The sequence below is a fragment of the Bombus vancouverensis genome, chromosome 6 (genome assembly GCF_051014615.1).
Source record: "Bombus vancouverensis nearcticus chromosome 6, iyBomVanc1_principal, whole genome shotgun sequence".
Classification (NCBI taxonomy): domain Eukaryota; kingdom Metazoa; phylum Arthropoda; class Insecta; order Hymenoptera; family Apidae; genus Bombus; species Bombus vancouverensis.
The window spans coordinates 9256801-9272061 of NC_134916.1; the positions used below are offsets into that span (position 1 = coordinate 9256801).

Here is a 15261-nt window from a genome sequence, read left to right on the forward strand (position 1 = left end):
TCGAGGTCGTTCTATTCCCTGTAGAAGGAGCAACCTCTTTTTGTGTAAAGTTGGACAATCGCGACGCTCTGTAGAATGTAACGCGACAACGTGCAAAGATTTCTTTTCCTCGAACGGAAGAAAGGCACCTCGGTTAAAAGTAAGAATCTCGGTCGAGTTACTTGGATTGAAAAAATTTATACTCGCAGCGCACTTATGGCAAGGCATTTACTCGAAACGTGTACTCGCTGGAACAATTATATATCGCGATTTATGCTGATTCTTGCGACAGAGACAAACACGCGTTTCGATATAGACATCGATAACGGATGACGAGCTTTGCCAAGAGACGAAGAGAGGGCAAGTATGGTAGTACAGAGAGAAAGTGGAGCATATTGCAACGATGGTTGCATCCATTGTCCGTCGTAGTCAGGAGAATCAGACCCTTTCCCTCGTTCTCTCGTCCTCCGTTTCTTGTCGCTTCCTCTCATTGCGATTTCGACTCGCTTTGCACTCGTATCTCAACGTTCCTCGCGCGTTTCCTCGCGCTCCCTCCTTTTTCGTCTCGATCCACGCGTCTCTCGCGTTCTTTTCTCCTTCGTTTTTCCTATTTATCTTTAGTTTGCTCTAGACGTTCTTGTCGCTGCCGGCAACTACACCGTCGTTCAAAATTCCCGCGCCTGCCTATTTCTCACACGATGTACCTTCATCGTAAAATTGCGGAACAAATACGAGAAGAGAGAAGCTTCAACAAATTTGAACACGCAACAGAAGGAGAAACGTTTTGATTTATTTGATTGTTAAAATCGTCAAAACGCTTTCATCTATTCCCTGACCAATTCGAAATGATACCACGACGAGCGCGTGGCGATAAGTCGATGGAAATAACACAGGCAGTTTCTCGAACAACGGTGTAAAAATGGTACGAAACGAAGCGGACGATAAACTCGTAATTCGCTGGCAGCAATAAATCCAGAATCTGACGATTTTCTACGGGCTTCGTATACTTGTGAAACATGGTGTACATCGACGCCAACACCGAAGAACCGCGTCCTCTAACTTTTAAACACGGATGGCTCGATCTCTCGTTCTCATTTCCGTAGTTGCTTTTCTCTCGCTGACCCATTCGGGCTTTTTTTTTCTTCCGCCTTCGAGCGAGAACTTTGCAGCAAAGACACTAGCAGTTTTCAATTACTGTTGCAACTGCGCGCCGCTGGATATGTACGCAACTGTGTCGCTGAGAATGACCGACAGATCTACGGCGATGATGAGACGAGAACGAATGGATGGATTCGAAACGCGTATTTGGGTTACTGCGAACAACCATCTCCGAAAGCTTCTACGCTGATTCGAGTCCGCGATATTACTTCGCGATAGTCGAATCGGAAGCTGGACCGGTGCTCCATTTCCGACCTTTCATTCCACCGAGGAAAAATCGGTTACGTATTTCCTCCCAATGGTATTGGATTCGATGGTTGTGGAATCTTCTTGCTACCTTCGTTTTCATCGAATTTCGATGCTTTTCTTTCGTTCACTTCTCCGAGCGGACGCGCTCCTTACGCTGTTCTCTTCGCTTCGCTGATTCTCTTCGCGGACCTTTGCATAATTTTTCCGACACGTTCCTGTCACAAATCGTAAATGTGCTCGATATTTGTAAATTTCGCTGTTCGTGCGAATCTAGCGATTTTGCGTCGATAAAGGTTCTACAACTGCTCTATACATTCTTCACTTTGCAATTTGCTCCGAAATTTTCCAATTCGATCTCGGTACTCGTATCTCGCTAACGAAATTTCAGAAGTTTCGCACGATACATTCGTAAGAATTGTCCACGGTGAGCGTTGAAATACTTTCGCGAATAAATGAACGTACCTTGGCATAAACGCAACGTAATAAACATAGGTCTCAGGTAAATAAGGCGCCAGTTAAATACCGTTGAAAGTACGAACGTAAATACACGTGGTTTGATCGATCGTGTTTAAGCTACGTCCCTTACGTATTGTCAGAGCTTTGCTTTCGCTTGGAATCGCGTCTGGTCACGAACGAGCAGAGCTTCGATATCCGGAAACGCAATTAAGAAAGTTTCGTGGCATATTAAAGCCTAATTTTTCCCTTCTACAGGGAAGAGAGGCGCGGTTGGGTATTCTCTGGTTTTATACAGCCGTTGCCGCATTCAACCCTTGTCCACTGGCAATGCACATTGTTCGGGCGATACGAATCCGCGTCTATTGACGTTGCCGTTTGTCGAATGCTCTGCCAGTCTCTTTCCCTCCCTTTCTCTCTCTCTCTCTCTCTCTCTCTGTACGTATCTTTTTTTCGTTTCTCTTTTATAACGTAACGTTCCTTCCTACCACTTACTCTGTCTCCCTCTTTCTTTCTCTGCTTCTATGCGGCGGGTGAACGCGTAGCCCCGCGCACTGCCGGCACCCTTCCTCACCCTATTCTATTTCTCTGTCTCCTTTTAGCGTCGTAACACGGCAGCAAGCGCGACTTTATTAGAATTTTATTGGATCGCTGTGGCCGCTTTCATTAAGCTGGATGTAGCTAATTGAGTCGAGGCTTTACTTCCGCTACTCTTTCTCTCAGTGTCCCACGAACCACTCCATCTCGTCGACGTAGGTCGATACAAAACTCGTTGTAGCTTACAGCTCGACGAAGCACCGGAACTCGAACGGTTTCTACGAACCGCCGTCGCATCGCGTCGCGTCGCGTCGTCTCGATTCCGCCCCCGTCTATCTATTTCCTTTTTATCCTTCCACCCCGACTCTACCCCAACCCGGTGCCACGCAACACAATCACCCTCCTCTCCGCTCCTTTCTGCCGCTCGTCGTGAAATTCTTTTTTTTTTCGTTTTCTTCGTTCCCTTCGTTTCTTTCTTTCCTTTCGCTTCGCTCTCTGTCCCCAGTCTGGACAAGAACGCGGGGGCGCGGGCGTTTAACCTTCGGGAAAGATGAATGCGTCGGATGACTGGCACGAAGCTCGCAAAAGGGCACACCCTTTATGTCGACGATAATCCTCGCGACCGCTCCCGCTCCTTGTTTCGCGCCCCATCTCGTCCCGCGTTGTCTCCACGCATTCACCACCGTTTCCATCCTCTCGCCGTCGCGCCTTTCTTACCGAGACCAGTTCCTCTTCCTTCCGCCGAGCAAACTACCACTACCCTACTTCGTTCTGTACCCTCTTCGTCCCAGTGTCTTTCTAATATCCGCGCGGTTTTCCATCGACGCGTAAACCACAAGACGTTCCTGCCTCGCGTTATTCCATTTCCCGCGATTTTCCACCAGACACGCACGCTTCCGCTCGCAAGTATCAGGACACGGAACTTACGTATGCGCGCTCCATACCGCGACAAGCGTACGACGGAGTTAAATTTCCGATTCGATCGTCAAACTTTCGTTTGTAAATTTTTCGTCAAACCAGGGAAGGACGACCATATGTGTTGGTCGAAACGCACCGTTTCGCTTCGAGCGCCGCTTATCACGTTGACTGCCACGCGTATTTTCACTGAAATCTCCGTCAGCCCACGCGTGCCGCAATATCAAGCGTTCTCAGCTAGGTACTCCCATCGATATTGTAGTAATGCGAGTAAATAATTTTTTTAATAAACCATTTTCGTATCACTTTTATAACGATTCAATAGTTTTATTATTTCCTCTGGAATATCTTTTCAAATACCTATGTGGCGGCACTCGACAACAAATACCGCCACTCGACACTAACTTCTACCGGACGACGGTAGCGCAATGGTTAGCGCCTTAGGTTACGAACGTTCCGGGACCCGGGTTCGAATCCCGGCGCCCCGTAGTCCGATTTTTCTTCCACGCATCTAAATTAGAAAAGAAAAACAGCAGTACCCCAGCAGTATATAACCAGCAGCGCAACAATTATTTCGAACAAAACAACTACACCTCACCTACGACGATCCATCGCAAGTAGTCAAATAAGCGCCACCCGAATACGGGTGACGCGGCCCTGCTGCAAACTTTGCTGTCATCCGAATACGGGTGTCATGGCAGTCAACGTGTTTTAAAGGCGGCACCCGCGAGATGAGCCGCATATTGGCGACGAATCCTAAGTCCGGCACTTCATATCCAAATCATCCAAATGATGTATATGTAGAGGACTTGTAGAAGATCGGTAGTTAAACTAACGAGAAATTGCTGTTGCAACCCGACAAATATATCTAAATTTAAATAAATTAATAAATATAAATATTGAGACGCTCGTACAAACGTATTCGCTAAGAGACAGTGTATAATCGCTGATCGATAAAAACTCGTAGATACTCGTCGATAGCTCGTATAACTGTCGCTTGCGATCGCGTCCGTTTATTTATACTGATCGGGGGAGAGCCGGAAAATTCAAGTTCGTCTTTGTTCGACGGTTGCACGTAGCGGCGACATTGTTTTGTCCGGAGTTTATTTATTTTTACATTACGTGATCCTAACGATCTTGATACTCCGAGGTAAAACAACAACGTGATTTGAATTATCCTCTATCTCATGTGCCGCTACATATACAGGGTGGTTGGTAACTGATGGTACAAGCGGAAAGGGGGTGATTCTACGCGAAAAAAGAAGTCGAAAATATAGATTAAAAATTAAAAAAAAAATTTTTTTTTAATTTTTCCATCGAGACAACGATCTACAGTGAGATCCGTTATAACGAGACGCGATAAAGTGCACGCGTACCGAGCGAAAATTCAAAGTCGATTTTCTCGAAAACAAAGCCTCAAACGACAAATTTTTATTCTATATTTTCGACTTCTTTTTTCGCGTAGAATCACCCCCTTTCCGCTTGTACTACCAGTTACCAACCACCCTGTATACAAGTGCTATCTGTAGTCAACAATATATTTTTTCGTTCTCGACAGAACATTTTCTGTTGATTTTATTGACCTATTGGATCAATCACTTCTTAAAGTTACTCATCGTTGAAACATCAAAACGTTTCGCGTAATATATTTCAAACATCCAAACGATCGTATACTGTTTCATGCTAAAAAAATCTATTGAATCCATTGACAGTGAAACGATATTTCACAAGAATTATTGTTATTAAAGACATAGAAAAACGTATATACAGCAACCACGCACACTGTGCGTATTTCTGGCGCGCGTTTCCGTTCAGTGACTGTACTTCGGTGGACTGGACTGCCGAAGCGAAAGGGTTAAGGGTCCAACGACAAAGAAAGTTCTCCGCTCTTGGTGAAGATTCCGTTAGGGGGAGTAAGTATCTTTGATCGTATTACGCATCTTGCTACATCCGATGTTAGTAGGATAGTGCGTGTACCGAGGGTTGAAACGTGACGTTGCCCGGTTTGTGTACCATCGATGGTACACGATCGGGAGTAGAATCGGCCACGCGTGCCTCTATCGGCAGAAAGTACACATGTAAGTACGAAGCAGCAGGTCTCCTCCGCGATAAGATCTTCGTACAACGAATCTAACGACTTCCTTGAAAATCGCATGGCAAATATTAGCTCAGCTATTGTTGCGCTCGAGCATTCTATCGGATAACGGTCGAGTCGATCGCAAACCGATTGCAAGAGGTTTTTCTGACTTTATGAAATTGCGAATCGCGTTCGGTGTACCTAGCGTTCTTTCTATTTGCAAATGTAACTGCTTAGAAAGGATCGACATCGACCTCTTTTGTCTCGCGATCTTTTCTACAGGATATAGTTAAGTAGTTGATCGTATTTTCTCTTCTACCTTCTTTCCTGTATGTTATAAAAACTTGGGATTTAGCGTGACCGATCTATGTTAGATACTAAATCGATCAACGTACGATAAAACTAATTTATCAAGGCTAAGCTTCGTGTAAGCGAATAAAAATTAATCGTACGAGCGAATAAGAATTAATGTACATACGAGTGCCACAGTTTCATCATCTTTGACGTATAGCAACTATTTAATTTATCGAATTTAGTGTTAGCTAACACTAGCTAGTGTATCACAGACCACGCCCGTATTCTCATAATCGGGCAACTAGGCTGATTAGAGCGTCGTTGAAGATCTTTTTTATTATCACTGTAGCGGTATACGAGTCAACGGAAGATTTGAATCAGCAGAGGGACTCATATTATTGTGCCTTGGAATACCAACGTTGTTTTGGTTTGCTAGGTTCAAAGGTAAACGAACTCCAGACAAAATATTATCGTCGTTATTTGTAATCGCCAACCGGAGTTACATTTGGACTTTTTATAATAACACCGGTCGATACAAATAGACGAACGTGCTCTCTAGAACAAAGATTAGAACGAGTCAGTATAGCGAGTCATACGATCGAATAGCGACGATTATGACCGGCATACGCTATCTCTGTATGTTACGTTCGAGGCGACCACCAGCTGTACACATAGAATTAAGCGGATCATAATAATCCTAAGGAACCGTCATAAAACCGTTAAGGCCGTTACGTGACATGAAACATCTTCGAGTCAAGGGGTTCCTTACGATTATTGCTCCATCAGGTAAAAATTGGGGAAACGTAGGTTTTCCCATGTTTCCCGGGATTCTACCCGCAAGCGACCAGTGGTGGGGCGATCATCACCGAGTAGGAGTTTTCCTTTGCAACAGCATCGTCACGGGACTCCACTGATTCATCGTCTTTAGAACAGTCAACATCACTTTACCGGGTTTTCACCTTTAGATAGATCATTCACCTACTTAACTTATACCTTACGCAACAGCGTAACTATATGTTGGAAAGTTGTTGCAAATATATAATATCTTTGAACTGTTAATCAAGTGTTATACTAATTAAAGCACCTCTATTATCCTAATCGAAATAGGGGATCGTTCGTGCTCCGCGACTGATCGAAAAAACACTGTACTTGTACCTACAGTGATTTTAATATACACCGACTATTACAATGTTATCACTCGTCTCTTTGATAAACAAACCAACACGTTTAAAATCCACCTCATTACGCATTATACCACGTTACGTTCGGTTATTTCGAAAACAAAAATTCAGAACGTTCGGAAACATATGGAAATAAGGAGCGCGTGTTAGCAAGGACGTAAAGCATAAAGAATCCAATTTTGGGAAGAGAAATTATTAACATGTACGGGTTTATAAATCTAATCGATGGATGGAGCATGCTATCGGAATTTGCTCCGTCAATTTGACTAGAAACGCGAAAGGTACGGGAACGTTTCAACGATCCTAACTCGATGAACTTTGGTATTGTACGTCGGAAAAGAAATGCGAATTCCAAGGAGAATAAAATTGGTGCACGGATACGAGAACGTGATTTCGACCGGTGGTAGTTTGCATTGAAGGAAGAAAGGGACGAGGCTTGAGGGAGCGAAGACGAAGTTGAAAGAAACCGACGAAGAAAATCGTGGTCGTGAACGCGGATGAAACCGATCGTAAATTATTCCGCGCGTTTAGGGGGTTAAGCGACTCGCGTCCCTTTCAGCCACTAGCAGTCTCGTTGCTTTTGGTCGAGAAACCCACCCATTGACCATCCTTTTCCAACCTAGCTCGCGAAGAAATGCGAATGCAAGAGGTAAATGGAGGGTAGAAATCTATGGCGCCATCAGTACGATCCTTCCTTTCCATTTTTACCTATTCCATTTCTCAAATTTTCCGTTTGTCCAGTTATTTCCAGACTGTCGTAAACAACCGCAGTAGCTCGCCAAAGTATTCGAAATCTTGAATCTTCGTTCCGGTACTGCAAGCGTTTCCCGCTTGGCTATAGACGCGCATCCAACGAAAACGATTGCGGTGGACGGTATGCGTGTTGTTGGTTAAATCCATAATGAGGCGAGTTGATTTAATTAACTATATTTGCAGATATTTTAAAGTGTAGAATACAAAGTCAATGGCATTATTTGGCAATATTAATGGCAATATTTTAAAGTGTAGAATACAAGGTTAATGGTTCGCTTGATAATACTCGTTATAAGATTGATTCGTTATACCAATTCGCTCGACTGACTGACTCACTGACTCGATACTGATATTCATTCGCACTACTACTGACTGTGTCTGGAGAACATGGTCGTCTATTTATACTGGTCGAGGGGAGTACCGGAAGGTTTGAACTTGTCGCCGGTTGTAGGTTGCATGTAGCAGCGAAATTGCTTTGTCCAGAGTTTGTTTATTACATTATGTGCGTCGTACAGTGCAAAACAATTATGCGAGGCATCTTCGTATCGCAACGTCCTAAGACTCATACGCCGCTACACAATGTTACTGAATTTTTTTCACGCCAGTCGAACAGATTGTATATAACAACGCTTCGATGTGGCCAACCAGAAGGCTGATTCCCGTGTTGCTAATTTGCTTACGGGGCGTATCCATCCACGTAACGTCGATCAACGTACTCAAAAGTTTGCAACGCGCGTGCAGACGTCGTCGCTGTCGACTACGTTACTGGAAACCAAGTCTTCTCCCTTTTTCTATCTTTCTCCTTCTGTCCCTTCCAACCTTTCTCTTTTATTCGCGAATCACTGGCACTTAATCGTCGCGCTTGTATCCTTTTCCTCGAGCAATTAGATCCACTGGACCTGTTTGAAAAAAAGCGCGTAGTCCAGCGAAAGCTAGGAGGTACGATAAACGCGTTTTCATGAAAGCGTAACCGGTAGTCGAGGTTGCTTTCATTTATAACTACTGCTTCAAGACTTTGACTCGGCCGAGAAGTAGTACCTCATTATCCTACATACTGACTCGTTTATGCTCCATGTTTTCAAGCTCGTACTTCAGCTTTTACTCCGAATCTGTCTAACGTTTCTTTCACTCTCTCTCTTTCTCTATCTCTGCTCCTTTAATATTGTCCTTGCTTTTTCCCCTTATTTTCTAATTTGTCTTTACTTTACTTCTCGCGGTAACTCGCGCAAATTCAATTGAAAGCGTTTGCCGTTCAAATAAAAATCTTCCGTTTGGCGATGTTCGATAGTCAACTCTGGCGATGTTTGGTCGTGTTTCAGACAATTTTCTATGTTTAGTTTACTCTTCGAGGTTTGAAAGGACACAGAAAGGGAAGAAAAGGGGAAAAAGCTAATACGGGTAGGACAAAGGTAGTTACAAAAGAACTGGAATGATAAGTGGATTCGTTGGAAACGATGGACCCGGGCCAAGGTATAACGAAGTTATGGAACGAGTCAAAGTAATCGCGTTGCGTGTATCGGAACAATGGGATTATAACAGAGAAATATGGCGATTTAGTGACCCGAAACGAACCCTCGGCCAGAGCTCTACGTACGAAGAAATATCTAGTCCAGTATCCCGGCTCGTTCAGTTATATTCCGGATTTTCAATCCGTGAATCGTAACCTCTAGGAAGTCTTCAACTATGTTCCACGCTTTAAAGAATCCTGCTTATTAACACTAGAATTACCATACCAGTCAAATTGACTGGTCTTACAATTTTATTTTAAAATTTCTACTTCGTGTTATATTTTCCTTCCACAATGATGTAACGACTTTCGCAACGATAACTAAAGGAATAATATAATGAATTTTATTTTGTTTTTTATGTATTCAAACTGAAAATAATTTTGTATCAAGGCTACTTGTACGAATAGCAGTCAAAATGACTGGTTGTACAATTTTATAAACGTGTCAACCCTCGTTTAGGGACGATGGTCCCAGGTGGAGTAATAATGCCAAAAATATACTACATAGCATGGAATTGCTTCTGTAAAAAAGTAATAAATCAATAAATATAAAAATATTCTATCACTGGTTTTGGTAGAAATAGCTTCGTGTTAGCTATCGGTAGTTCTAGTGTTAAAGATTTCTACTTAATCCATTTAATGTAATACAGCTACGTAGTATCGCTTTCTCGATAATCTAAATTAACCGTCACGTTTCCTGCGAAATCAGTAGATGTTGCGATACTGTTAGGGGAGTGTACGGGTTCAACCGTGAAAGGGTTGATACAGAGTACGACGTATTAGGTTGTTCGAAATGTTTCTTTCGTTTTATAAGGAAATAATAGACGCACAATTTTTTTTGTTTTATATTAGTTCATTGAATTATGCACGATCATAATAATAGAAAGATAACGAAATGCATCATACCTAATTCAATAAAATAATATAAAACAGAAATTGTTGTTCATCTGTTATCACCTTACGAAACGAAAGAAACTTTTCGGATAACCTAATACAATCCAAAACGTGGTCGCTCAAATCGATGTTAAATTCTGAAGGATCATATAAACCGATTTGTGGTGGACGGTGAGACGTGTTGTTGGTTAAATTAATAATTAGACGAGTTAATTTAATTAAATATATTTACAGATATATTAAAATGTAGAATACAAAGTGTTAAAAATGACGTGAGTTCGCGCTCGCCATCTATGTGCAGACGCGCTAGTGACAGTAAATAGTAACTAGAATATAGTTCTAGATACAATCGATAGGTTTAAGATGTTCTTTTGTTTTTATCCCTAGTCCATGTAAGAAAGTGCAATAAAGGTTTTTCGGCTCAAAGAATAAAATAATAGCTAATATGATCCTACCTCTGAATACAGAAATAACAATACAAATTTAATCGCAACCTTTGCTCGCTCGATGATATTCGTTATAAGATTGCGCGATACTGCGGTACTGATACTAATTGTTATGCTGATTCGCTAGACTGATTCGTTGTACTTATTCGCTCGACTGACTGACTTCTGGAGAACGTGGTCGTCTATTTATACTAGTGGAGGGGAGATACCGGAAAGTTTGAACTTGTCGCCGGTTGTATTCTGCTTTGTGCAGAGTTTGTTTATTACATTATATGCGTCGTACAGTGTTAATCCTCTGTGGCAAAACAATTATGTAAGGCATCTTCGTATCGAAACGTTCTAAGGCATATACGCCGCTACAGATTACTAAAATTCTGCAGCGCACCAAAAGTATATTATACTTGGTCCGAGACAGGATATTCGCACTGAACAGTCTTTGTTCGACGATCCATGAGAAAGGAGGTCACCTCCGCCGACTAATTGCTCAGGATCTGAACTATTGGCTTGGCAACTAAGTGATTGCGGATTTTGTCGATACCACCTAATGACAAAATCCGCAATCACTTAGTTACCAACCAACCCAATATAAGATCGTTCGTCGATATCGGCGAGCAAAATCGCTGCCTTTCAAAGTATCGCATTTCGTTTCGGAGGGGGGGGGGGCGATTGAACGTTGGGCGCTGCGAGTCGTTGACGCTTTCCAACGCGCGATCGTGAGTCGCAAACGAGTCGGAAAATGAGAGAAAGGGCGAATCGGGATCGAATCGAAGTTTGTGCTCGCGGGGCGAACGAGACGAAACGAATCGCAGCAAAACGGGACGGTACGGTACGGTACGGAATGGGACGAGTTACTTTTGTCGAGGTTTGCAGGTACGATGGAAGCTTAGCACTCGGTACTTGGTCGTAAAAGCTTTCGCAGACAGTGTCGGGGAGGAGGTCAACCGATCCCGATGCACGTACGCCTAAGTGCTCTGCCGTTGTATGCGTTCGCTATAGCGCGTTTTGTCTCGCCGCGGCGCGACGAGCATTTTCACGACGCGCGTTGTGCCGCGCCTTGTCACCGCGTTACGTTATACGATTACCGGCAATGAATCTGCAATTTGCAAATTTTACCGAGTTGCAAGAAGAGAAGGAAAACAGGAGCCAAGTTTGAAAGCAACGGAATGCTGGTTTTTAGCCGCGAAAGATTCTTTGGAACAAGTTTCGTTCGAGCGGCGAACAACTAACTTTCGGAATTTACGTCGGACGAACGACGCGACTGTCTCCTTTGACGATATTTCTTATTGTCGAAGTACCGCGGGCTACATCGCTCTCATTACTCTGCTTGTAGCAGTTTGCATGAATTTTTGTTGTACGACGCCGTCGAAAGTTGGTGTACGATACGGTTTTGTGGGAGAGCTCGCCTCTGATCGAAACATGATCGCAGGATACGATAGGTTTTACAGCTAGTTAATTATACAGAGAAGCGCGATACGGGCAGAATTAAAATGTTCATTAGCATCGAATTGAATTACGTAAAGCGGAAGATATGGTGATTCACGCGGGTGATTTGAATATTTATAGGAACTTGCTGCGAATTTATTACGAAATTCCGAGAATCCGGATTATAAGATCGTTCGCAGCGTGTGTGGGATCGCATAATGAAAAGATATAGTTGATAATTAGATCGCGGATGCTTACGCATTTATTAAGGATGTACGTAATTTACCAGAGTAGTTGTAAAAAAAAATATTCAAAGTAGAATAAAATAAAACAAATCTCGATTTAGTTTCAATCTTTTCAGTTACGTTCGTAAAACAACGAATTTGCAAGAACATCCACGATGTAATAATAATCGCGCGAATATTTAAATCGATCGAGGTAATGATTTTTTAACGCGTCCGATCATCTCTAAAAGTCCGTAAGCGCGACGAAAAGTAAGAAAGAAGCAGAAGTTCGCCTAGTTTCCTGCCGAGCCCACCCAACGATCGATCGAATAAATTTCCCAGGTTTTTCGAAGCAACCGCATCATGCGGCTAGGGTCAATGTCGTCATTGATACCGCGTTCACATCTCATCCAATTGTACGTTGTCGCGATCCAATCTCAATTCCAATCTCGATTCGGGAGCTAGTCTCGGGAACTCGCTTTACAGTCCCTATTCCTGATATTTCCTTCCCTCGACCAACCGCTCTTTTCTCCCTTTTTCCCCTTTTTCCCTTCTTCCTTTTTTCCCTCTCGAAGATACACGCGAATCCGGGCGCGGTCCGGGCGTGGGCGCTTTTCTTTTTTCTCTTCCTGCCTCGGTATCTTCGTCTTTCTTTTTCCGCTTCTGTCATCTGGGATATCCGCGAGTAATCGACGGTTCTCGCATCGTCCATGTCGTATCCCGTGTCGCAATTCCTCTCCCTCCATTCTTCGTTTTCGAATTTCGTGACCTTGAAACTTCCCGAAGCTCGTTCCAGTTTATCGAAAATGCAAACAGCCCGATTGAACGTTACTCTAAAATAAACTCTGTTTGTTTCCTTTTTTTTTTTTTCTTAGAGGAAGAGTAACTTATTCGTCGGATTAACACGTCGACTATCACTTACGCGTACATCTTGCTGAGGGAGCCGCGATACATCGAAGTATACTTCGCCATAATGTTTAATCTTCGTGTTGAGAATTGTGGATCTTCGAGGCCGAAATAATGTTATAGGGACACTAAATTTATACCGAGGATTAATATTAAAATAATGAAATATTTATTTCATGGACGATTCCTTTTATATTCATCGATACACATTTGCACGCGTCTCAGCATTTTCTTCTATACCCGACTGTAAACCGACGACTCTTAACCGACTGAAGAGTTTACATTCATTTGTTTTCGAGACGCTTCGAACACACATACTTCCACACACTGATATTCGCATACAAGTATCTCTACTACGCATTTAACCTAGTGCAGCAGAGAAAATTATACATATCTCAACACTTCGCAAAATATCACACGATATTTACGTACATCCTTCCGACCATATTTATCCAAATTGCTCGCATCGTTGAAAATTGATCAGTCCAGGAACTCGATCTTCTTTCGATCGTTCTAAATGAATCGTAAAACGTCCTTTGGTCCGATCATCGCGGGCGATCGACGCGTTAACCGATCCGTGTACAAATAAGACCACTAGGCATCGGGTGACGGTAAACGAGCCACGATGACACTCCTCTTACACCTATACTCTGCCGAATGACGTATTCCGATCGACGAACAGCACACACTCGCTTGTTCGGCCACTGCAGCCTTCGATATCGCGCGATGCTTTTTACTTTTCACGAATCGATGCGACGTCGCGTTGATACCGACGCCACGGTGCATACACCGTGGCGCGCCGCGGCGTTCGCGCACAAAAGAGAAGGAGAAAAAGCGTCTGAGTGCTGTTGATGGCCGATAAGCTGGAAAAAATACCTCGTTAATTCGCACCCTCGATGAAGATGCAGGGGAAACGATAAATCGACGCAGGCGAAAGATGCTTAGGGAGACGGATAATGTTTCTCAGAGCGTGTTCGTTAATTGCGCCAATGTCGCGGACCGCTGCGTTAATTGCTCGAGAATTATTCGGCGACGTTTGCCCTTCGCCAAGAAGAAGACGCAAGGGAGGTCGCGATCGATAGTTGGGTCGATCTTTGGATCGGCGCTTTGCCTCGGGTAGCGAGCTTTTATTCCTGAAATCCGATCGGAACTATGGAAAGGGAAGGTGGAACGCGAGGAAATTAGTTTATCCCCCGATGGCTACCGATCGAATTGTCAGATATATCCGAGGGTTTCGCTTCGTGGAACGGTCCTTTAATCGAATTCTCGATACAAAGACGGGACGTCGATACGTCGTCGCCTCGTGAGTGCGAAGCGATCGATCCGCGAGCCTCTTGCGAAAAGTATACGATGGCGAGGTTGTAAAATCAATCGACTCTCGGACTACGTATACGAGTTTTAATCGGCGGAATAAAAAATTGCATCGGTCGGAAACGTAACGTCGATTCGCGGATGGATCCTTTCTGGATGTATTTTTTACTTAGCTCTGGCACTCTCCTCGCACGGTACTCTTCTTACGCGGGTTTTTAACGCGTTTTATCGTTTCAACGCGAACGACATATTTCAAGCGTCTTACGCGAGTTCAAAGAGACTCGAGTTCGTTTGGACAAATTTTACGCAAATTTTTCTCTCTTTACGAACTGTTTCTTGGGAAGAAAGACGATCGAACGAAGGACATTTCGCGCGATGAAAGCCGATTTTTGGGAAAGAAATACTTTTTCGATCTTCCTTTACGTACTGCGTTTTTGCTTTCTTTCTTTTTTTTTTTTTTTTTTTTGTTTGTTTTCCGCATGTCTGTCGAACTAAATGTCATTATCGAATGCGCTTCTATGTTTTAAATTACTTTTTCCCATCGTTCGCTTCAGTTTAGCGCAAGTTTTATACTTTGCTGCGAATCGATTTTCTCGCAGTTCTCTTTTTGCCTGGCTTTTTTTTTTAACGCTACTCATCGACCGTGTAAAAAGAGTGCCGCGTGTATTTTTAATCTGCGGATTAATCCCACGGAGTATGCACATGCATTTACGAAACACGCTGTATATCGTGTATACGTGTACGCAGTTAACGTGATCGTTGCTAATAGCCGCCAAGTTGACGCGGCTTTGTGATAAATAAATAGATAAATAAATAACAAAGCAACGATGAGAGCTTTGCCCGCGAGTGTTTTCGTTGCGATACAGCGACGCGACAGCAACAGCGGTCTACTAGGCGAGTTCTCTCTCTTTCGCTCTCTCATTTGCATCTGCATTTGCATCTACATCTGCATCTG

General features: G+C 43.4%; 1 protein-coding gene and 1 long non-coding RNA gene across 3 annotated transcripts in view; one reads left to right on the plus strand and one right to left on the minus strand.

Moving 5' to 3' along the window:
* The window catches only part of Slip1 (SLo interacting protein 1), a 58806-nt gene that overhangs the window by 15333 nt on the left and 28212 nt on the right, over window positions 1-15261 (plus strand). The gene's annotated exons all lie outside the window — the stretch shown is intronic.
* Window positions 10207-15206, minus strand: LOC117158135 (uncharacterized). Its single transcript, XR_013058638.1, has 2 exons — window positions 13012-15206; window positions 10207-12922 (listed from the first exon to the last, which is right to left on the minus strand). It is a non-coding gene; the product is annotated as an uncharacterized LOC117158135 (long non-coding RNA).